Here is a 24,431-nt window from a genome sequence, read left to right as displayed (position 1 = left end):
TGTTAGGAGTAATGCTGCACCTACAAAGAGGGAATTACTAGGAAGTTTACGTAAGAACTTTTGTTACTTTAGGTGGATGCAGCATTATCGTACAAACTAAAATCCACCGCCCTGACAAGTCACTAATGGGCAAATAAGTTTTCGAGTCTCTGGCCACTTGATGTTTCAAAAACAAATTCAGCTTCTGAAGAGAAATGAGCTCCACCGTGTACCCACGCGGGTGTGGCTGGGCACGAAGCGTGAGTACATGCATGGTGCACCTATTCTCTTCTTGTATATGTACACCACCTACGTGGGGTTGTGTGCGAGAGATACAAACCTAGAGAGATATAGTGTGTGCGTTCTTGAGAGTTTTTTTTGTGGGGGGGGTCAATCAAAAATTTTAACATATGCAATGTGTGTGAAATAGAGTCCTGGATATAACATATATATAGAGGGGGCGATCCACGAGAAGAGAGTGGAGGTATCATCGGCTTGAGGTGTCCATAGAATCGAAGAGAGGGATGATGTGTGTGTGTGTGCGTGCGCGTGATCGATAAAGAGTGCCATCGAATTTGTGTGTGCCCACGTCAAAGATATAGAGTGGCTGGCCTACTGGAACGTGAGATGGGACATGTGCAGTTTGTCTCTGTGGCATGGATACCTACCTGCAGTGCTCGACTATCGGTGTGTGGTGGGGGAAGAGGGAGGCCCAATTAACTATAGAGGTACAATGGCTGGTATATGTGTGGAGGAGGAGAGAGGCCTACCTCATGTATTAAGGAGATCGATCTGCCTCATGTATTAAGGGAGATCGATCGGCATCCATGCATATGTGCAGGAGATGAATAAGGTTGGGAGAGAGACAGAGCTAGAGTGTTGGAGGGGGTGGTAGTGGAGTTGCTTCTAACAAATGGTGGGATAGGCTTGCTAGACAAACGGAGGGCACGCCCGCAATATCAATAAGAGAGGAGATGGCTGCTTGTTGTCTGTGCACGTGCGTGTGAGAGACGGGTCAGGAGGCATGCACGAATGATGAGGGGGGACGATGTGGCTGTGGTAAGCAGACGTAACTACATAGGAAGATCAATCGCCCTTTGTAAGATAAAGGAGAGACATAACTTGTGAGGTACGTCGATCGATGGGGGGGTAGTTAAAGTCGATCTAGGTATATGTTGGGAGATCGATCGGTATACATGCATGTGTGTGTTAGAAGCAAATGAGGCACGAGGAGAAGGATAGAGAGAGAGGGATGCATGTAGGAGGTGGTACGAGAGGCATACTATATCGAGGGGGAGGAGTGTGCGAGTACGAGAACGATGAAAAGAGTGGTGGGAGTGAGGCATGGACGGTGACAAGAGAAGAGGGGAAGCTTGTGTTTGTGCTAGGCACACCTGGCTAGAGAGGCATATCGATCGATGTGTGCCGTAAAGAAGGAGCTGGGGGGCCTACACACACCGTGGGTGAACGACCTAAAGTGAAAAGACGAATTTGCGCGATGGAGCTAGAGAATGCTGAGGGAGGGTGAGAGGGATGCGGGCGTGTGCATGCACAAGAGAAAGTTAGCGCTAGCTACAAAGATAAGAGGGTTGTGTGGGTGTAAAAGACGAATAGAGATCATATATACTTCATTATAAAAAGCGAATTCGGATATTTGAAGAATTTATCATAGTGTTTCAAACCGACGGATGTGTGAATATATATAACGGTGATACACATGGTGTGGTTATGAACATGGTATACTACATTTAATATGTTTTATCTCTACTCTTATAAAAAACGGAGTTGTTGATGATGGTGTGCCTGCCATCCTGCATTATAGGCCGTCTGATTTATATCTGGCGGATAGCAAGGAAACTATGATGGTTGAAGTTGGCAACAATCATGATTGTAGATTCTTATTGAAATAGAGAAACGAATTCAAATTTAGTTCGAATTGCAGCGGTAGTATAGACATTTGGAATGCACTAAAATGTTGGTATGAGTAGGTTACATGCATTATACAGCAAGCGAAAAAATTTAATCGGACATAACATGGATTCATACTCCCTCCTTCCATCTATATAGGGCGTAATGAGATTTTTAAGACCGCCTTTGACTATTGACAAGATTAATAGTACATGACATGCACAATGTGAAAATTATATCATTGAAAGAACCTTTCACAGACGAATTTAACGGTGTGCTTTGTGTAAGTTGCATGTCATATATCATTGCTCTAATATTTGGTCAAAGTTAGCATCGAAAAACGCATTAGGCCCTATATAGATGGAAGGAGGGAGTAGCTTTGAATAGCATTTGTATAGTAAAACGGGGCAAGACTCTCTCTTTGTGTGGTGTGAATAGTTTTATTTTTTTCGTTTTCTTTTTGGTTGAGGGAAGTGCGAATTGATTTGGTACGTACAAGTACAATATTACTACACGTTAGGCTTGTCCCTAAAATTCAACCCGCGTCTTGTTATATCCCGAAAATTCAGATATCGTGCTCCAAAACTGGCGCCTTCACAACCCGCGCCTTGCTATCCCGAAATTACAACGCGCGCGAAAACTCCCTCCAGCTGCCAAATCCCGACACGAAAAATCCCCCTTCTAACCCTGAGCCGAAAGGGACACTAGTTCAAATCGGTGGGGGGGTACTTTTGTAACACACCCTACATTTTGGACAAGCGTGTTCCTAAGTCATGCTTCACCCCCTCCCATTGCCCCCTTTTCGCCATTCGAAATCCCAGGCCGCCATAACCTCTCCGCTCCAGCCGCAAAACCCCACCCTCCTGCGTCCGCCACGTCACCGCTGCCCAGCTGGAGCCTCTTCCCCGACGACGTCGTCCAATGCAACAGCTCGACGTCCCTCGTCCACCTCCCCGGATGAGGATCCGTCGTCCATCTCGTCGTCCCGCCGGTTCAGCCGCCCCGTCCTCCACCTCCAAGGAGATGCTCCGACGACCGCCTCGTCTATTGCAGCTGCTCCATCCCCACAGCGCCGCCTTAACCTGCTCCACCGGAACTGCAACATCCTCACCGACTCCTCGGACGAAGCCGAGGCCTACTCGGCGCCACCAAAGAGGTTGTACACTCATCGCATCGCACCTTCTCCTTAACTCGACCTCCCGGCGCCGAGGGTGCTCCATTCCGCACCCCCATGGAGCGGGTACCTTGAAGCCGGCGCCGCGGGCGACATCTCCACGGCGGCTCTCCCCCAGTGCGAGGCCCCTTCGGTGGCGGCGTCCATACCAGCCGGATCTGCTACTGCTGCTCCGGCTCTCGCTCGATCGCTCGCTCGCCGAGCTGCTGCTGCTGCTCTCCCCCTCGCTCGTGCTGCTGCTCTGCTCCGATTAAGCCACACTTTAGTCGACTAAATCGACTTTTGGGTCAGTCGATTTTCAGGGGTTGGGGAGCTCGCTGGAGTTAAGGGAGAACCACCCACAGCAAGGACGGGGGCTCGCCGGAGAGGTACCCCACTATCTATCTTAGGGTTCAGGGTGGGGGCGGGGGGCCGAGAGGGCTGGCCGGGGCGGCGGTGGCGAGTTGTTTCGGGGCGGCGAGGCGGCGCTGGGGCCGGCGGTTCGGCCGGTGGTGGCTGGCGGCTCAGGGGGGTGCAGGTTGAAGATGAACTGCAGGCCCTCCCTAAACTACATGTCAAGTGCCTCTCTGCTACCATTGCGTTCAGTTTCGACAGTAGCATTCAGATTCCACAGTAAATTTCAGTTTCAACAGTTAAGTTCAGAGTCAATAGTTTTTACCTCATCTGTTGTAGTCAGGTGGTTTTTGGTGATGTTAATTTTACATCCATTTTACATCATCTATTGGAGATGCTATTAGAATCCCACTTGAGATTGACGATGTCTGTCTTGTGCTGCTTCAGCCTTGACGTCTTACGGCTCACCGGAGCTGCTCCAACGACAGAACGATCCGTCACAACAGAGCAGTGCCCTGGACGCCGTCTACAGATTCCTCAGATCTTCCTCCACACCTCCGACAGCCACCTCTGCCTCAACTGCTTCAGCGACCAACCCAATGATGCTGAGGTCGACACGGCTACGGCAAAGAGGTTGTACACTTGTTGCATCACTTATTACTATACATTCACGTCGATCCATTAGGGCTATTTTGGTTCAACAGAAAAACATCGATCCACTGGTTGTTACCATCACTCTAAATTTCTGCATGCTCTCCTTACATAATCTCACCATATTTTTTTCGTATGCATGTCAGATATTGTACACAGTCATGCTGAACATGTAGAGAAAAAGAGAAGAGTTTTGCGCGGCAATACAATGTCATGCAGACATCGCTCCATGGTGGGTTCAATGGAAACCCTCCCCACCCCTCTCCAGATTGTAATCTAGAGGAAGATATCTGTTCTGAGGCGGATTCGGACACCGCTGAACACTCCTATTAACCCCCAGTGTGTTTGCTCTACCTTGGCATGATGATGTTAGTCATATCATGCATATGTTGCCTTGCAGTGCCTACTTTTGACATCATATATGTCATCTGCTTAGTTTAGACATGTTCTGTAATGCCACCTGTTTAGTTTCTATATCATGTATGGGAATTATGCAGTCTCATGTCTTTTAGCCAGCCATAATATATGTGAAATGTGCAATGCCATCCTGTTTAACCAGGCATCATATATTTGAATGATATCTTGCCCATCCTTTTCTTCATTACATTTCCATTTGTCGACAATGTTTGTACATTAAACTACTCTTCCTGTGAATCAGCCATTTGGGTGGGAGATGGAAAATCTGGAGTGAAAACAAGGCCTTCAGAGCAGACACTGCTACCTGTCGAAGCAGATCTCTTGTTGGGTCCCGATAGCTCCTCAGAGATGGATTTAGAGACAGATGACCAGTCCTATTCCCCCACTGAGGTGTATGCTCTAACTTGGCACAGTTATACTGCTCATATCATGCATACGGTGTCTTGCATTGCATAGTTTAGACATCATATACACAATATTCAACACCATGTTCTTAGTTCAGACATCATATCGAATGCCCTCTGTTTAGCATATAAATCACATATGTGAATTAAATGATGCTATCCTGATTACTTAGATAACATGTAGGTGAATTATGTCATGCGATCCTGTTTAGTTCTTCATCGTATCTTTGAATTATGTTATGCTATGCTATCCAGTTTAGATAGACATCATATATGTGAAATTATGTCATGCTATCCGTTTTAGTTAAACAATATACATGTCAACTATTTCATGCCCTCTTTTTTCCACACTATCTATTGCATCTGTCTCTCATACAATGTCTGTACATTCAACTATGTTTCATGTTTATCAGCCATTTGAATTGGAGCGGGTGATGCCAGTATCTAGCAGACTAAAAACATGGTCTTCAAATAAAACAGTGCTACCTCTTGGTGGATATAGCACCCCTACCACACATAACCCAAACTCTCGCAGATTGTACCCCTACTATGATGGACAGAGAACCAGCTTCACCCAATCTAACCCCAACCCCAAGCGATAGTAACCCAGTTCCTGTTGACACAACACCATCTCCACCACAGAGCTCCCAAACAAGAGCAGTTAGTAAGGCAGCTCCAGTGCCCAAAGGGCCAGTACTATCACGGTGAACCCCAACTCCACCAGTTAGTACGCTTATTCCTGTGGAGGAAGCACAACCAACTAGTCGTAGTTTAGCATCTATCGCATTTGATGTTGTTAAATCATATGTGCATATCTTCCCATCTTGGAAATATTATACTGAAGACGAAGGAAAATGCCAGTTGCAGGTGTTTGTCCAGGAGTTATGTGCAAGTAATGTTATTCATGGCAATTACTTTGCTTCGCCCCATACATCCTACCTCCATGATGGTTATAATACAGCAAATTTTCCCATTTTTCTCTATAGAGAAGGACCGATTTGGAAACTCAAGATGAGGTAACATGTGCTAATACCTCTGCTATCTTCAAGAATGCTTGGTGGCAGTATCGGAATTACCTAAAGAAAACGTACTTCACCGGCAAAGAAACTCATCAAATTCCCCTGCGTTCTCCTGAGACACATTTACTAGATGATGACTGGGAACGCCTTGTTCTGTACTGGTCCCAAACTAAGAATGTGGTAAGGTATATGAGCTCATTTTCTATTTTTAAGTATTATATTCTTGCGTCTTATTCTACTCTATTCATGTAGAACAAATGCCTAAACCTGAAGAACAACTGTTCTAATTTAAGATTCCATTGCTACCATAGGACATAGATATATGTTTGTTTGATGCTTTTATTATGTACAAGTACTTGGCAATAGAAGACTTGGTAGTTTAATCATGTCCACCTTACTAATGAACTGGTTCACCGAAATGAGTTTCATATACTAGTACATGCTAAACTTGTTATGTGTCTGCTTGTTTCTTCTTTTAGAATGCTGACAGAATATTGGGGAAGAGTGCCTTATTAAGCAACGGTAAAGGAAGTAATGCAGATAAGGTTCAGGATAGTGACACATCCTGTCTTGGTTTAGTGTTGGAGTTACTGGCCACTACCACTTGCATAAGCTATTCAAACTCACTGTCTGAATCAGTTCGGTTTCTTGAGTCTCAACTACAAGCTGAAAGACATCGATCAGTTGTGCTGCGACAAGAAGCGGAAGAACTGCGGAAGTCCCTGGAGCATTCAGATGCATACTTTCTGGTGCAACATCAAGCGTTGGAGGATTTTAGCGCCAAACAGGACAAAGCTAATCAGCTTGCTAAGCTTATTGCCAGCATGGTGGATACCCAGGATAACGTTTCTTGAGCTCTTCTAAAGTTGTTTCAGTTATGCTCTTGTTTTGCTGCCACGTTTATTTGCACTGGTGGCCAATTTTGACGGCCAGTGTATATGATATGCTGCTTTGTTCCCTATATTTGCACTGGTGGCGAACTTTGATGCCCAGTGGATGTAATATGTGTAATAGCCGTGATAGCCTAGCGTTAGTTGCTTGCTTATTTATTTCCTTGTTGTCTTGTTTATTTGTTTGCTTGTAGTCATTGCAGTTCTTTTTCCGCGGTTAACTAGTGGCTGCAATAACCTATTTTTTGAAACTAGGCCACAATAACCATGGGCTAATATTTACTGTAGTGACACTGGGCCTCCTACGGGCCGTAGAAATAGTGGGCCTTCTACGGGCCGTAGAAACAGTAGGCCTTCTACGGGCCGTAGAAATAATGGGCCTTCTACGGGGCGTATCATCAATGGGCCTTATATGGGCCGTATGATTGATTGGCCAAACATGGGCCAATAACTGGCCGCATTATGGCCGTAAACGGGCTAGAGTTGGAATCGTCTATTCATGGGCCGACCGTAAGGGGCCATCGTTAATAGGCCGTATTTGATGATGCTATGAAAACGGCCCAGCGTATTAATGGACCACAAACGGGCCGATTGTAACCACGGGCTGAATTTGGCCCACAAGCAGAAAATGACACTAACGGGCCATAAGTAAACGAATGCTGGAAATGAGCCCAAGAATAAATGGGCTCTGAGAAGGCCGAAAGATAACATGGGCTGGAAACGGCCCAACGGAATAACATGTCGTTAATGGGTATAAAGTGATACACTGTTCATTACGGGTCAGTTTCACCACGGTTTGTTAATGGGTGTAAAGTGATACACTGTTCATTCCGGGCCAGTTTCACCACAGGCCGTTAATAGGCCAAGAGTTACATAGGGCCTCATATGGGCTGAAAGACGTCATGGGCCATACATGGGCCAGAAGTGAAAATGGGCTGGAATCATACTGGATGGCCTAGATGACGCTACTGGGCCTAATTCGGATAGGGCGTAACGAGCCTTAGGTTAGCGGGCTGTAAATGGGCTATATGCGAACAGTCCGTTAACAGGCTTTCCATGGGCCAGGCCGCCACCTTTTGACCAAGTCAAACATGCCAGCCTTTTCACAGGAATGGGCCTCTATTGGGCCGTGCCACGTGTTGACGTATCATAGGCGCCTATCTGACCCACTGACAAGCTGACACATGTTTCGTCCGGCCAATAAGAATTTTACACGTGGAAATTTCCCATTGGTCGGGGCTGTTAACGGGTTATCAGATCCAAAACCCGACCCGATAGCTTAACGGTGTTCTGTTATGGTGGATGCCACGTGTGGGTCACCCTTGACGAAAGCACTTCTGTGACGCGCGATTTATCGTCATGGAAGTGGACACTTCCGTGATGATAATTTTGGTAATGGCATGGAACACTTCTATGACAGCACAGGTATGACGATCTTGATTCTGTCATAAATTTGTCATGGATGTACATGCATGAAAAAAAGCGACCTACTGTGGAAAACACGTATCATCACGGAAGTGTATTTTTTGTAGTGTTTTGGGTTCCCTTCTTTATTTTTGTTGTTTTTAAACTATATGAAAGCACTCAACACAAATAAATGACTATCTAAAACTTCCGGGTTGTCTCCCTGGCAGCGCTTTCTTTAAAGCCATTAAGCTAGGCATATAGTGCTCAAGTAATGAATCCACCCGGATCCCAAGGTATATCAAAGCCAATTTTAATTAACAATGATTTTTAATTTAGTAGTGAGCACAAAGTAACATATATCATGCAACAACGAAGTCTAACTCTCTTCCTATGCATCAGCATGTCATAAAAGAACAATTCATGCACGCAAAGTAAAGGCCAATGAATAGTATAAACAGTTTCTTGCAATTTTATCATGTGGGAAGCATAGAGAGGTGGAGATATAGTTCCTCTCTCATAATAATTGCAAGTAGGAGCAGCAAGCACATGCATATTATATTCATCAAAATCATCATGTGTAACGGTAAAAGGCAACCCATCAATATAATCCTTAATAAGGGAAAACTTCTCCGATATAGTGTAGTTGGGAGAATTCAAAAGGATAATAGGACTATCATGCGTCGGTGCAATAGCAACAATTTCATGTTTAACATAAGTAACTATAGCAAGTTCATCTCCATAAGCATAATTCATATTGGCATCTTAGCCACAAGCACATCAAGCATCATCAAAAAGGGATATTTCAAAAGAATCAACGGGATCATGACAATCATCATAGCAATCATCCTTCGGTAAGCACGAAGGAAAATTAAACAATGTATGAGTTGAAGAGTTACTCTCATTAGAAGGTGGGCACGGGTAGCTAATCCGCTCTTCCTTCTTTCGTTCTTCGCTCTCCTCATCATCTTTTTCACCCAATGAGCTCACAGTTTCATCAATTTCTTCTTCCATAGACTCATGCAAAATATTAGTCTCTTCTTGGACAACGGAGTAGTCCTCCATATATGGTTCAACATAGGAATTAGAAGCATAATTATCATAGCAATATTTAAGTATGGCAAAATTTTCAGATTTGTAAAGAGTAGCATCATACTTTTCAATCAAAGAAGCAATTTCGTAAGCACCCTTAAAAGCAAAAAATTCTTCAATTTGTTGAACATCATAGTAACTATAAACACCTTTAGCATACGAAGATACGATTCCATTATCACTAAACTCACATTGATAGGGAAGGTGTTTCTTAGGGTTTTTAGAACAACAATTAAAGTCATATATTTCACATAAATTCCAAGCATAGCATTGCAAACGATGAATTTGACCCAGTAAAAGTTCCCTTTTTCAGATATATGGTGTCACACATAACAAGCATGCTCATCTAAAGATTTGCCCTCAACTAAGCTAGTTGGGGTTTCGGCACGGGCACATAGGGATCGAAGATGATCCAAGTAAAAAGCTTCAGGAGTGTGATATATTTTGAGTGGTTCTTCAACCATTGGTTCAGTAGGTACAACTAATTTTTTGGTATTTTGCGTTTCCTACCCATAACTAAAGATAGAAAACAACTAAGAACAACAAATAAAAATTACTTAGTGATAAAGCAAACAAGCACACACGAGAATATTCACCCCATGCTATTGCTCCCCGGCAACAGCGCCAGAAAAAGGTCTTGATAACCCACAAGTATAGGGGATCGCAACAGTTTTCGATAAGTAAGAGTGTCGAACCCAACGAGGAGCTAAAGGCAGAACAAATATTCCCTCAAGTTCTATCGACCAACGATACAACTCTACGCACACTTGACGTTCGCTTTACCTAGAACAAGTATGAAACTAGAAGTACTTTGTAGATGTTGTTGGATAGGTTTGCAAGATAATAAAGAGCAAGTAAATAAAAAGTAGGGGCTGTTGAGGTAAATACACAACTAAGTTAGTTTTAGTAAAGAGCTTTTTTTTACGAGAAAGTTATTTGTCCCTAGGCAATCGATAACTAGATCGGTAATCATTATTGCAATTTTATTTGAGGGAGAGGCATAAGCTAACATAATTTCTCTACTTGGATCATATGCACTTATGATTGGAACTCTAGAAAGCATCTGCAACTACTAAAGATCATTAAGGTAAAAACCCAACCATAGCATTTAAGTATCAAGTCCCCTTTATCCCATACGTAACAACCCCGTTACTCGGGTTTGTGTTTCAGTCACTCATGCAACCCACTATAAGCGAATCATGAACGTATTGCAACACCCTACAGCGGGGATCCCTCACGCTTGCACAACACAGAGAGCACCATAGGACAGAACCAATAATAAAACATGCAACTCAAACCAATCACGATCATCAAATAGCCCATAGGACAAAACAGATCTACTCAAACATCATAGGATAGCCATACATCATTGGGAAATAATGTATAGCGTTGAGCACCATGTTTAAGTAGAGATTACAACGGGTAAAAGAGAGGTTACACCGCTGCATAGAGGGGGGAAGAGTTGGTGATGATGGCGGTGAAGTTGTTGGTGAAGATTGCGGTGATGATGATGGCCCCCGGTGGCACTCCGGCACCACCGGAAGCGAGGGGGAGAGAGCCCCGCTCCTTCTTCTTCCTTGACCTCCTCCCTAGATGGGAGAAGGGTTTCCCCTCTTGTCCGTGGCCTCCATGGCATGGGAGGGGCGAGAGCCCCTCTGAGATTGGATCTGTCTCTCTGTGTCTCTCTGTTTCCGCGTTCTCAGATTCTACCCTTTCACCATTTCTTATATTCCCGGAGATCCGTAACTCCGATTCGGCTGAAATTTTGACACGATCTCTATCCGAAAATTAGCTTTCTTGCGTGAAAGAAGGGCTTCAACCACCTTACGGGGTGGCCACGAGGGTCAGGGGCGTGCCCCCTGCCTCGTGGGCCCCTCGAGCATCGTCTCGCATGGATTTTTCTTCCCAAAAATCATATATATTCCAAAAAATATCCGTCAGTTTTTATTCCATTTGGACTCTGTTTGATATGGATATTCTGCGAAACAAAAAACATGCAACAAATAGGAACTGGCACTGGGCACTGGATCAATATATTAGTCCAAAAAATAGTATAAAAAGTTTCCAAAAGTATATGAAAGTTGTAGAATATTGGCATGGAACAATCAAAAATTATTGATACGACGGAGACGTATCACCTCCTCAAGCACAAGCTTCTCTACGATGAGCCGGCGACCCTCGACGAAGTGCTGATCATAGCAGACAAGTACGCCACAGCCGACTCTTCCATGAAGGCCGAGATCCAAGTTAATGCGTCTGGCAAGGTGGCCCCTCAAGCTCCTCGGACCCTGGCTGGTGACACCAGTCGGCGACAACAACCGAACGACAACAAGCGCAAGGCCATGCAGCCGGCTTCCACGAGCCGGCAGGTGGCGACAGTCGAAGACCAGCAGCCGGAAGGGAAGCCTCCTCTCAAACGCCAGAAGGGCGGCAAGCCCAATTGGTTGCTTGCCTTCTCGTATGAGCAGACTCTCGATGCACCTTGCAAGTTCCACAGCGGCGCGAAGCCGTCCAACCACACCACTTGGAAATGCCACTGGCTCACCAGGATCGCCAAAGGCGACGGACTCCAGCCTCCTCCGCATGTCGGCCCGCCGCCTCCTCCTCCCCAGCAGCTGGCGGTTCGGCCAGTCGGCACAATACAAGATGAATACCCTGAATAGCATGGAGCTTATGTCGTGTTCACCAGCGTGGCCGACGACAGGCACAACAGACGGCAACGACAACAAGAAGTAAATGCTGTAGCATCAGAGACCTCCAAGTTCATGCATTGGTCCGAGAAGCCCATCAGCTGGAGCAGAGCCAACCACCCGGAGGTGATGCCCAATCCCGGTTCTTATGCTCTGGTGTTGGATGCCAGCTTTGCCACAGAGAGGCGGGCTGCTCGCTTCTCCCGAGTTCTGATAGATGGCGGCAGCAGCATCAATATCCTGTACAAAGATACTAGGGAGAAGTTGGGAATCAAGCAGAGACATCTCCAGCCCAACCGGACTGTATTCCATGGCATAGTTCCTAGCCTTTCCTGCTCACCAATCGGCAAGATACAGATCAACGTCCTCTTCGGAGACAAAGAGCACTTTCCCCGAGAGCCAGTCTGGTTTGAGGTGGTGGACCTTGAGAGCCCCTACCATGGGCTGCTTGGCCGTCCTGCTCTGGCCAAGTTCATGGCTGTCCCCCACTATGCCTACCTCAAGATGAAGATGCCAAGCACCAAGGGGATCCTGACCATAACTGGGGACTACAAGAAGTCGTCCGCCTGTGCAGCAGACAGCAGCCGGCTAGCCGAGTCCCTTGTGATCGCGGCCAAGAAGCGGCTCGTGGACCGGGTTGTGGCGACGGCAGGCAAGCAGCCGGAAATGTCACCCAACCCCAAGTAGTCGGAAGCTGAGGGCTCGTTCAAGCCGGCGAAAGAAACGAAGAAGATACCCTTGGACCCGGAGCACCCAGAGAGGTACACTGTCATAGGTGCAAACCTTGACAGCAAATAGGAACATCTTTGCATGATCTCCCAAGGACATGCCGGGTGTTCTGACGGATTTCGCCGAGCACAAGCTACATGTCTGGTCTGATGCCAAGCCAGCCAGGCAGCCCTTGCACCGCCTATCAGAAGAGAAGAGAAGAGTTGTTGGAGAAGAGATAGCCCGGCTTCTAGCAGCCGGCTTCATCATGGAAGTGTTCTTTCCAGAATGGTTAGCTAACCCGGTCCCTATACTAAAGAAAAATAAACAATGGCGCATGTGTATTGATTATACCAGCCTCAACAAAGTTTGCCCCAAAGATCCCTTTGCTTTGCCAAGGATTGACCAAGTGATAGACTCCACAGCCGGATGCGAGCTGCTGAGTTTTCTGGATGCATACTCAGGGTATCATCAGATCAAGCTGAACCCAGCCGACAGGCTAAAGACCGCCTTCATCACACCATTCGGAGCCTTCTATTAGAGTTCGGCTTGAGGAATGTCGGTGCCACGTTTCAGCGTTGCATGCAGAAGTGTCTCCTCAAGCAACTCAGAAGAAACGCCCACGTCTATGTGGATGATGTTGTGGTGAAGAGGAAGAAGCGTCGAATGCTGCTAGAAGACCTCAAGGAGACCTTTGAAAACTTGCGCCGATTCCAGATCAAGCTCAACCCGGAGAAATGCGTCTTTGGAGTACCAGCCAGCCAGCTTCTTGGTTTCCTAGTCTCAGAGCGCGGCATAAAATGCAACCCCATGAAGATCCAGGCCATCGAGAGGATGGAGGTGCCCACCCGACTGTTGGACGTGCAAAAATTCACCGGCTGCCTAGCATCCATCAGCCGTTTCATCAGTCAGCTGGGCGAGAAGGCTCTTCCCCTGTACCAGCTCATGAAGAAGACCACTTTTTCGAGTCGAACGACAAGGCGGATGAAGCTTTTCTCCAGTTAAAGAAGATGCTGACCACTCTGCCCATCCTAGCGGCTCCAACCCCTAACGAGCCCATGCTCCTCTGCATCGCCGCCACCAGCTGGGTGGTCAGCACAATCATAGTTGTGGAACGCAAGGAAGAAGGCAAAGCACTACCAGTCCAAAGGCCGGTGTACTACCTGAGTGAAGTTTTGTCCGCCTCCAAGCAGAACTACCCCCACTACCAGAAGATGTGCTACGGCGTGCATTTTGCCGCCAAGAAGCTGAAGTCGTATTTACAAGAGCACCAAATCACTGTGGTTTGCACCGCTCCACTTGCCGAGATCATTGGAAGCCGAGATGCTTCAGGCCGAGTGGCCAAATGGGCCATAGATTTGGCCCCCTACACCATCTACTACCAGCCCCGCACCGCCATCAAGTCACAAGCACTGGCCGACTTCCTCGTCGACTGGGCCGAGACCCAGTACCTGCCGCCGGCGCCAGACTCCACCCATTGGCGGATGCACTTTGATGGTTCCAAGATGCGCACTGGTTCGAGAGCTGACATTGTCCTCACGTCTCCCAAAGGCAACAAGCTCAGATATGTGCTGCAAATCCACTTTGCCGCCTCCAACAACGTTGCTGAATGTGAATCACTCATTCACGGGCTCTGGTTTGCCAAGGAACTCGGCATTCGCCGGATCCTGTGCTATGGTGATTCCGACTTGGTGGTCCAGCAGTCGTCTGGCGACTGGGATGCCAAGGATGCAAATATGGCCAGCTACCTCTTCCTCATCCAGCAACTCAGTGGATACTTTGAAGGGTGCGAGTTCCTCCATGTGCCAAGAAATGACAATGAGCAAGCCGATGCTTTGGCATGGATTGGCTCTACCCGGCAAGCCATACCAGCCGGCGTCGCCCTACAACGCCTCCTCAAGCTGTCTGTCAAGCCGTCACCAGAATCAGACTCCATCTTCATACTGGATCCTCCTAAAGCAGTCGGATCCGACTTGAGGACCCCAGCAGCCGGCGCGGGGAATTCGGCAGGCGGCCCGGGGACTGCAGCAGCCGCACCCGGCCTGGGGACTTCAGAACCCGGCCCGGGGATTGCAGCAGTCTGCCCGGGGACTTGATCAGCTCAGTAAATGGCAGCCGACTCCAACCCGCCGCCTCCCAGCCCAACCGCCCTCATGCAAGTAGCAGTCCTAGCAGTCGAAGAAATTGCAGCACCTTCCTAGGCTCATCCCATCCTCAACTTTCTGATGAACAAAGAGCTGCCGACTGATGATATCTCGGCCCGGCAAGTGCAACGACGGGCAGCAACATACACCATCGTCAACAGAGAACTTGTGAGGCGTAGTGTCACTGGTGTTTACCAGCACTGCGTGGAGCTAGAGCAAGGCCAAGCAATCCTCAAAGATATCCATCAAGGCGAGTGTGGTCACCACGCGGCTTCAGGAGCACTCATGGCCAAAGCTTTCCGGCACGGTTTTTTCTGGCCGACTGCTCTAGAAGATGCTAAAGACTTGGTCCAGAAATGCAAAGGGTGCCAGAAGTTCCGCTCCAAGCCACATCAGCCGGCTTCTACACTCAAGACCATCCCCATTGATTGGCCCTTTGCTGTCTGGGGGCTAGATATGGTGGGACCATTCAAGACAGCATGCGGCGGCTTGACTCATCTACTTTTCGCGGTGGACAAGTTCACCAAGTGGATAGAAGCAAAGCCAATTAAGAAGTTGAATGGCCCGACTGCTGTGACTTTCATCTCCGACACCACCATCCGGTATGGCATACCACACAGCATTATCACTGACAACGGCACAAACTTTGCCAAAGGCGCCTTGGCCCATTTCAGCGCGACGCGGGGCATCTGACTGGACCTAGCGTATGTTGCCCATCCGCAGTCAAATGGCCAGGTGGAGCCTGCAAACGGCCTCATTTTGTCCGACATCAAGCCCCGACTGGTCGAGCCTCTAGAGAAGTCGGTCGACTGTTGGCTCGATGAGCTGCCGGCCGTCCTCTGGAGTCTGCGCACAACTCCGAACAAGTCAACCGGCTTCACGCCTTTCTTCCTCATCTACGATTCCAAAGCCGTCATCCCGACGGACATAGAATTCGACTCCCCTCGAGTCACCATGTACACCGAAGAGGAGGCAAAAGAAGCATGAGAAGACGGTGTTGATCTGCTGGAAGAGGGCCGACTGTTGGCACTCAGCCGGTTCACCATCTACCAGCAGAGCCTGCGCCAATACTACAATCGAAAGGTCAAGTCAAGATCCTTCCAAGAGGGAGACCTTGTGCTCCGACTGATCCAGCGAATAGTCGGCTAGCACAAGCTCTCGTCACCTTGGGAAGGCCCCTTCATCATCAACAAGGTGTTGGGCAATGACTCCTACTACCTGAACAATGCTTAGAAGCCTCGAGCACGCAAAAGAGATGACTCCGACAAGGAGATGGAGCGACCATGGGCACCGGGTTCGACCAGTCGGCCCGGGGACTCGCCGCCTTGTACTATGTAATGCTTCCTGCAGTCGGACAAGTAATGTCCTTGCACTTAAGCTTTCTCCTGCCAGAAGCCGTAGCTCGCAGAGCGATTGTCTGGTGGGCAGGAGTTAAGGCAGAAAGGGTGTCCACATGAAAAATGGCTAAGGACCCAAGGCATGCGCATAGTTCAAGCCGGTTTCCCGCTTCCCCGAACGGCTGCCGAGCAGCCGGCCGGCCGTCTTCTACTTAACTTGCTAAAAAACTCTAATTGGCTAAGTACTTGCCTTCCCGAAAGTGGCTAAGTACTTGACCCAGCCATAGTCCGTAGAGCGGCTATTCGGCTGGCAAGACGGCACCTGAGGGAAGGCGGCAAAGGAAAAAAGCCATGGAGTAGAAAGCAAGGAAAGATAGAACTCGGCAAAAATATTTACATACAAAAAGGTCGTTGGCCAACATTCAACAGAAGTTTGAAATACACCCCGCGGGTGGAACTGTGCGAAGTTAACAAAGTTTGTCGAGGCTGATAAGCAGGTAAAAACAAAAGGTAAATTGGCAGCCTAGGGGGCAGCAGACGGGTTCGGCGGAACGATGGAGTCGGTGGTGCCAGTTGGTGGAGCAGCCGACTGGTCGGTCTCCGCTTGGTCGCCTTCAGCAGCAGTCGGCTCGCTCGGGCGTGGCTCATTGCTGGAGGCGCGGTCGAGCTGAGGCTGGCCGTCCGCTCCAACATCTGGCGCCTCATCTTCACTTTCCTCGTCCTCCTCGCCTTCTCCCTCGTCGCTAGAGTCGATCACTTCGGCCGAGCCCTCGCCATCCTCCGGGTTCAGCCCGAACCACTCTGGCGGCGCTTCGGTGCCATTCTCAGCCAGCTCCAGGAGGAAGATGCTGGTGTTGGTGTACTCGGCGATCGCCGCAGCCCGCTGGACGAGTTCGCGCTCGACCACCACCAGCTCCTCTTGGTCTTCCAGTCGAAGCGTGGCCAACTGGGCTAGATTTAGCCCAGGATACCACGCCTTGACGAACTCTGAAAGTGCGTTATATCGACTAGAGGGGGTTGAATAGGAGATTTTTATGAAAGTCTTCAAAACGTGAGAGTTATGAAGAAAAACAGTACAGATATTCCTATCACTTAAGCAGCGGAAGTTAGATTAGACTAGGCAAGCCATGGTCAAGTATTCAATAGAGTGAAAGCACAATGACAAGTAGCTGCAGTGTAATAAGGATCAGGTAGGAAGAAGTTGTGAAGCCAATCAAATCATACGGTTACGTTATGAAGACAAAAGATAGAGCAAGCAAGCAATGTCTTCACACTGAATGACAGTAAGTTAAAAGGGGAGGGAAGATGAAACCAGTGACACGTTGAAGACAATGATTTGTTGGACCAGTTCCAGTTGCTGTGACAACTGTACGTCTGGTTGGAGCGGCTAGGTATGTAAACCAAAGGACACACAGTCTCGGACACCCAGTCCTGAACACGCAACTCAGGACACCCAGTCCTCACCGTTTTCTCCTTGAGCTAAGGTCACACAGACCTCGCCCAATCACTCTGGTAAGTCTTCAAGGTAGACTCCCAAACCTTCACAGACCTCGTTCACCGGCAATCCACAATTTCTCTTGGATGCTCAGAACGCGACGCCTAACCGTCTGGAGGATGCACAGTCCTCAAGTGTAATAAGTCTTCAGATCACTCAGACACGAAGACTTAAGTGATGCCCAATTTACTCTGGCTCTGGGTGGTTAGGGCTTTTCTCCTCGCTAGGAATTTTCTCTCAAAGGCTTCGAGGTGGGTTGCTCTCAAACGACAAAAGCCGTGCACTGAAATCTGAGCAGCCAACCATTTATGGTGGTAGGGGGTGGACTACTTATAGCCACTGGGCAACCCGACCTGATTTGTCCGAAATGACCCTGGGTCACTAGGGAACTGACACGTGTTCCAACGGTCAGATTTCGAACTCACACGGCAACTTTACTTGGGCTACAAGTAAAGCTGACTTGTCCGACTCTGGACAAGATTTGCTCTCATAGTCTTCGCTCGAAGACATAGGATTTGAATTAGGCATCACTTCAGTCATTCTGACTGGTTCTCTTGGACCCCACTTAACAGTACGGTGGTTCCTATGACTCAACACAAATGAAATAAAACTATGAAGGATCTAAGTCTTCGAGTTCCATAGGCTTCACGTGGTGTCTTCTCTTGTCATAGTCTTCAATGTGAATATCTTCATGTACCACCATTGTCTTCAATGTCTTCATACATTTTTAGGGGTCATCTCTGGTAGTAAAACCGAATCAATGAGGGACTTCTACCTGTGTTATCCTGCAATTCTCACAAACACATTAGTCCCTCAACTGGGTTTGTCGTCAATACTCCAAAACCAACTAGGGGTGGCACTAGATGCACTTACAATCTCCCCCTTTTTGGTGATTGATGACAAACTAGTTGAAGTTTTCAACGGGGAATATAATTTGTGAAATCGTAAAGGAATTGTCTTCATAAGCTGCAAGGGATCCCCCTGAAGATGTGCATATAAGTAATTTGCTTCTCGAATGCAAATGCACATGGCAGGTTGTACTTGTGGAGATCCACTTCAACTTATGATGACAATCCACTATGCATGTAAGAGTATACGAAGATAATGACATGCATAATGGAAGATGGACGTCTGCAAAATGATCTAAGTGTGGAATTTATCGTCGGAATTTATCTTTGCATAACAGAGTGACAAACAGGTAGCAGACGACCATCAAGTCTAAGTGTTACAACTCAAATAAGCAAATGTAGCAAAAATGGGAGTTGTAAGCATGAAGCAAAATGTAGCAAAATATTAAGGCACCCGCCCATAGTGACCCGCTTGAAGACTATAAACATCATATGCTTCTCCCCCTTTTGTCAGTGATGACCAAAAAGGTTTGAAGACATAGAGTTTTCTACGCGTTCCCAGGCGCAGCAGGGTCGGTGGAGGTGTTTGGCGGTGCAGACGAGCTTGGTGCAGATTCGACGCGCGCTGAAGGAGGTGGAGGTGAAGTAGCATCGTCTTCTTCTTCAATAATCCGTGCAGTCACCGTGGCAGCAGAAGAAGAGAACTCCGAATCTTCAAGTGATGGAGTTCGGCGCAGCATAGCCCTTTGAGGAGGCATGGAGTCAAATTTGAAGCGCTCTGTGAAGCCATCCTCTTGAAGTTCAGCTTCGGGACACATCATTGTGAGTCCTTTCCAAGTGCGGCGACAGGTTTTGTGTGCAACAAATGCATTCTTGGTTGCCAGATTTCTGATGCGATTGACGTCTTCCATGATGCTTTTCATCTGCCTCTTGAGCCAGTCGTGATGCCTATCCTTCTTTTGGTGAAGAGCCACAAGAAGCTCTCGGTCATTGAGGGCACGAGCGCGCTTCTTGGGTCGCTGAGCAGCTGTGCTGTCAGTGGCTTCAGTAGATGCAGGTGCACGTGTGGTGCCAGCCAACAGATATACTCTGGAGATGGCTTCAACACCTTCAACATTCTGAGTGAAGCTCTGGTGTTCTGCATTCTGAAGTCTTAATGGTTGCTTGGCAGGCTCAGGATATATTGCTTCAGCAGAGGTGTCCACATCTGGCAAGAAGATCCGATGGTTGCGGGCTGAGGGCTGATAGGAGATCGCAGAGTGAATCTTGATCAGCCTCATAACCCAAGGAGCATAAAACTTCAAGACAAAGAGATCTGAGCCGGATGCTGCAAGTTGGCGGATGAAGAAATCCTGTGTGTTGAAGCATTTGCCATAAAGGATGTAGAATATGAGAGTCTTCATGGCACCTTCAACCTTAGCATGTGGAGAGTGTCCCTTAATGGGCCAGAGAGTCCGCCTGATGATGTGATATATGGTTCTGGGCAGGTACTCTAGGTCTTCAACAAAGAACTCAGTTGGATAGGGTGCATCATGAGGCAATGGCTTCATCATTGAGAGCATCTGACTCATATTTGGCTCAGGCCGCTGGAATATGCTCTCAATTGCTTCAGCATGGAGTTGACAGCCTTCCTCGAAGAACTCGCCAGGAGTGGGCAGGCCGGTAAGCTCAATGATATTGAATGCATTGGCTTCATGATGGACATTGCCGGTCATCCACTCCAGGACCCAAGTCTTTGGATCTCGGTTGTAGCCTTTGGTATGGAGGGTGGCATAGAATTGAAGCAGAAGCTCTTCATTCCAGTGCTCTTCATCTGTGATAAACGGCAGCAGAACCACTTGCTTGAAGCAATCCAGTGCTTCTTCCAGGCCGGGCAGACCAGCAACAGCTTCAACCTCAAGGCGCTTGTGCGGGAAGATGCGACCTTGGTTGTATAGGATGCACGAATAATAGCTGCGTTGTGGATAGCTCCAGAACCTATCTGATACAATCCGTTCCGTGAATAAGGGTTCTTGGAGCTGTTGAAGAATGTATTTTCTGCCCTGAAGCTATTGACGTTAAAGGAACCAGGAGCTGATGCAGGACCTGGGAACCTTGGCAGTCGTGGAATCGGCTTCTCGACCTGAGGCCGATGCGCAACATGATAGTTGAATTGGGGACCGGCAGCAGACTCAGGCACAAAAGTGTCAGGAGCAGTAGCTTCAGTGCCTTCTGAAGCTGTTATTGGGGAGGGCTCCACATTGGCTTCGGTGTTGGTTGTGGCAGCCTCAACATTTTCAGCCTCCACACGTGTAGTGGGAGGGACGAACTCAGGCACGTTCTCCTAGAGAACTACTTCTTGTTGGAGCGGGGGAGTTGGAGCTTGTGGTTCTTCTTCATTCTCTTCGGCTGATGCAGCCGGAATGTCTTCAGCAGAATCTTGAGGCCTTGGTCCCTTGCGAAGCCTGCGGAATGCAGACGACGCCGTTGGAGTTGGAGTGGGCTGGGCCTCATTGTCTTCCTCTTGTGGGTGATCTGCCCATGAAGCATCTTGTGCAATTGGCGTCAATGGATGACCAATGCTGATCAGTTCGCTTGTCTCAAGCTGAGGAAGGGCTGCATAACCTTGTACATTGTCTTGGTGACCAATGTCTTCAGCAGCGTTGGGGTCGGCTGCTGGAATGTCTTCAGCTTCAGGAGCCTCTGTGGGAGCAGGCTCATGAACTGTCAGACACGATCTGCGTCAGGATAGATGACAGAGAGGGGTTCAACTATCAAGGGCTCTCTGGGAGCAGCCCGAGCTTTCTTTGTCTTGCGCTTCTTCTTGGTGGGGTCAGAAGGAGAGGCTTCAGAGTGTTTCCTCTTCCTAGCTTCAGCCTCTGCAGTCCGTGTCTTCTTGAGCTCTGAGACGGTTGACCGACTCTTTGGCTTCAAGCCAGTCATTGCAGTGGTGAAGACAATCGGAACAGCATCTGACCTTGGCACCTCGGGTTCTGCGGTGGCAGTCTTCTTCTTCTTCTTTGCGGCCATCCTGGGGTCGATGCCGGGACGCCCAAGTGTCTTGCACTTCTCGGCCTCATTGTAGGCCTGCACACAGCGATCAATCAGAGTTTTCATTCGCTCCCGCGACCCTTGAGCTTCTGCACGCTTCTGCAGAAAGTTCTCCTTTAGCTCGTGCAACATGATCTTGAAGTTTTTCACTTCTTGCACGCTGAGCTTGGCCATTTGCTTCTTGAACTTAGCCTTTTCAAAGTCAATTTTCTGCTTCAGTTCGACAATGCGCTGGGCAATTGCAAGTTCTGAAGCAATAGCGCCTTGAAAGGCGACGCTGAGGCCTATGGGCAGCTGCAGATCTTCGAAGCTTATGTGCGGGGAGGCAAACCATTCATCGATGAAGTTGTGGATGATGGCGACATCGAACAGAGGCAGATTGTTGAAGATTTCAGCCTCCTCCTTGCTCTTGATGAGCTGCTCAAGAGCGTCATCTCCAAGATCTTCATCGCTTGACAGATCAATGGTTTCGCTGCGCAGAATGGCAGCAGCAGTGAGCTCTTTGCCTGTGTGTGGCTGAGGCTTCTTGGCTTCCTGGGGCTTGGAGACTCGTGATAAGTCTTCAGACTGCACACTGGCTTCAGGAGGTGCAGTTGCCAATGGCTTCGCCCTTGAGATTTTGGGTGAAGGGGCCGGCTTTGAAGCTTTTGGCTTCTTCATCTGCTTTGGCTTCGGCGCAGCAGGAGCGTCATCAGACTCAGTGTCTGCTGGAGGGTCATTCACAGCAGTCCCTTGGACTAGGATGCGGGTGATGAGGCCTGCAAGATTGGCATACGGACCGATGATATTGGGTTCGGCGTCACGTGTGCCATCTGCCCTTGGTTCGGAGGGACCAGGATTGAAGTCTAATCCCAACTTCTTCTTGTTTTGCTTCACAGAGTTCTGAGCAAACTGGAAGTTGCGCTTGAACAGATTGTCATCGCGACACCAGAGTAGTGATGACGGATGTGCTTCAGCTGGCTGCGGTCCTCGGACCATGCATGGATAGAAGCCTTGAGCAATGGCTTCGTCTCTGGACCTGGGTACGAGATTTTTGTAGAGTACGTCTCCCCACGGTCTCTTCATGGCGCACTTCTCCGCATACTCCTGAGTGATGAAGCGGTAGTGGAACCATTGTTCTGCCCAATATCTTCGAATCCATTGGATTCGAGTCTTGCGCTGACCATAGCTTTCTTCTGGGTCTGTTTTGTACATCTCTGCCAGTTCATCAGGCTGATCTTTGGATGTTTCCCCACGTCTCCCCTTCCTTGCTGCTGTTTCTGAAGCCATAAACCTTAACTTGGAAGGCTTCAAAATGTTCAACGGCTTCAAAGGCTTCCGTTTGCTTGACCAGGAACTGGCTTCAGGTGAGTTGATGTGATGTTGTAAGTACTCTGCAAATGAATGCAGACTATGAGAACCAAAGGATTCTCCCACGGACATGTACCTATGACAGCATTAAGGTGCGAGGGAAGGGGAAGAGGTCATATGCATTCTCAGAAGATTTTGAAGATAAATCGGTTTAGAAGACATTGACCTCAGCGTGCAAAGACATTCACTCATAGAAAAGAAGTTGGTTCCAGATTTGTACAAACCCACAGATCAGTACAAGTGAGGAATCTAACTACTTCATGAAGCACAAGTGAATATACTAGGCAGGTTATGAGATGCAGACTGAGAGAGATCTAACTTGTGAGAACAGAAACTTCTTATGGTAGAAAGTGACTGAACTATAGGATCAAAAGAGGCTTCAAAAAGAGGTTTTATTTACCACACTTGGAACTGCTAGACGAAGTGGGAGATGAGGCCGAGCAGTTCGATCGTCCGTGCCCTAACTTGGCGACGGAAGACACCTACGGCGACGGCGGAGAGGACGATGTCCATGGTCGGCGTGAAAACGGCGTCGGAGAGGTTGCGGCAGTGAAGCGCTTCGTCGCCGGCGTCGTCGAGAGCTAGCGGTGGCGCTAGGGTTCGTGCGAGGGTGGAAGAAGATATAATGACCACAGTGAATCGTGTATTTATAGGGATAGAGGCGGCACTGCGCTATTACACAGGTGCCCCTGGCGATTCGCATCTGAATAGCACGTGTCCACCATGCGGAATATCGGGGGCAGTTCCACATCCCACGCACGCCTGGATTGTCGGGTGGTCGTTCCTACTTCTCCGGATTTCTTGTGGATGAATGAGCATTGAAAACGGTTTTAAAGTTTGTCTATATGTCCTCAGCTGACAAGGACGCAGTGAAGACATTCGACAGTTTCAATAGAATGCATATGACTTGGAGAGATAGAGTTTGAGATAGAAAGCATAGAGAGGTTAGGGTCCGATCACATTCACTTAGTTCAAAAGATTCAAACAAGAAGACATAGCTATAAGTGAATGTTGTAGAGGACAGAACACTAGTATATATATATCTATATAATCAACATAGTGAAGATAATCATGAAGACATGTTGAGATTGAAGCTAAACCAAATGTGAAGACATTGCAAGGTAACGCCGTGAGTTAAGCACTTCAAAATAGAACGTTTGGTGGTGGCGTTACCCACCGTATAGGAAGTATTAGACTCAGACACGGCGCACAATTATCGTGGCGCTCCGAAGTCAATTTCCACATTAATGTATTCAGACTTAGAGTGTATGTCTTCATTGATTGAAGATATACGTTACTTCATGTGTTGCACATCTAAGTCATCAGTATGCATAAGTGTTAGGATGTCTGCCTGATCATAGGACATTTGAGGATTCCAAGATATTTAGCTCACACCGTAACTTGCAAAATCTCTTCTCATCCAAGGGCTTGGTGAAGATATCTGCCAATTGCTCTTCAGTGTTGACGTGTATGATATCAATATCTTCCTTTGCAACATGATCTCTGAGAAAGTGATGACGAATTTCAATGTGCTTTGTCTTCGAGTGCTGAACTGGGT

This window comes from Triticum aestivum, chromosome 6A (genome assembly GCF_018294505.1).
Source record: "Triticum aestivum cultivar Chinese Spring chromosome 6A, IWGSC CS RefSeq v2.1, whole genome shotgun sequence".
NCBI classification, from domain to species: Eukaryota; Viridiplantae; Streptophyta; class Magnoliopsida; order Poales; family Poaceae; genus Triticum; species Triticum aestivum.
Note: the sequence above shows the minus strand (reverse complement) of the source record.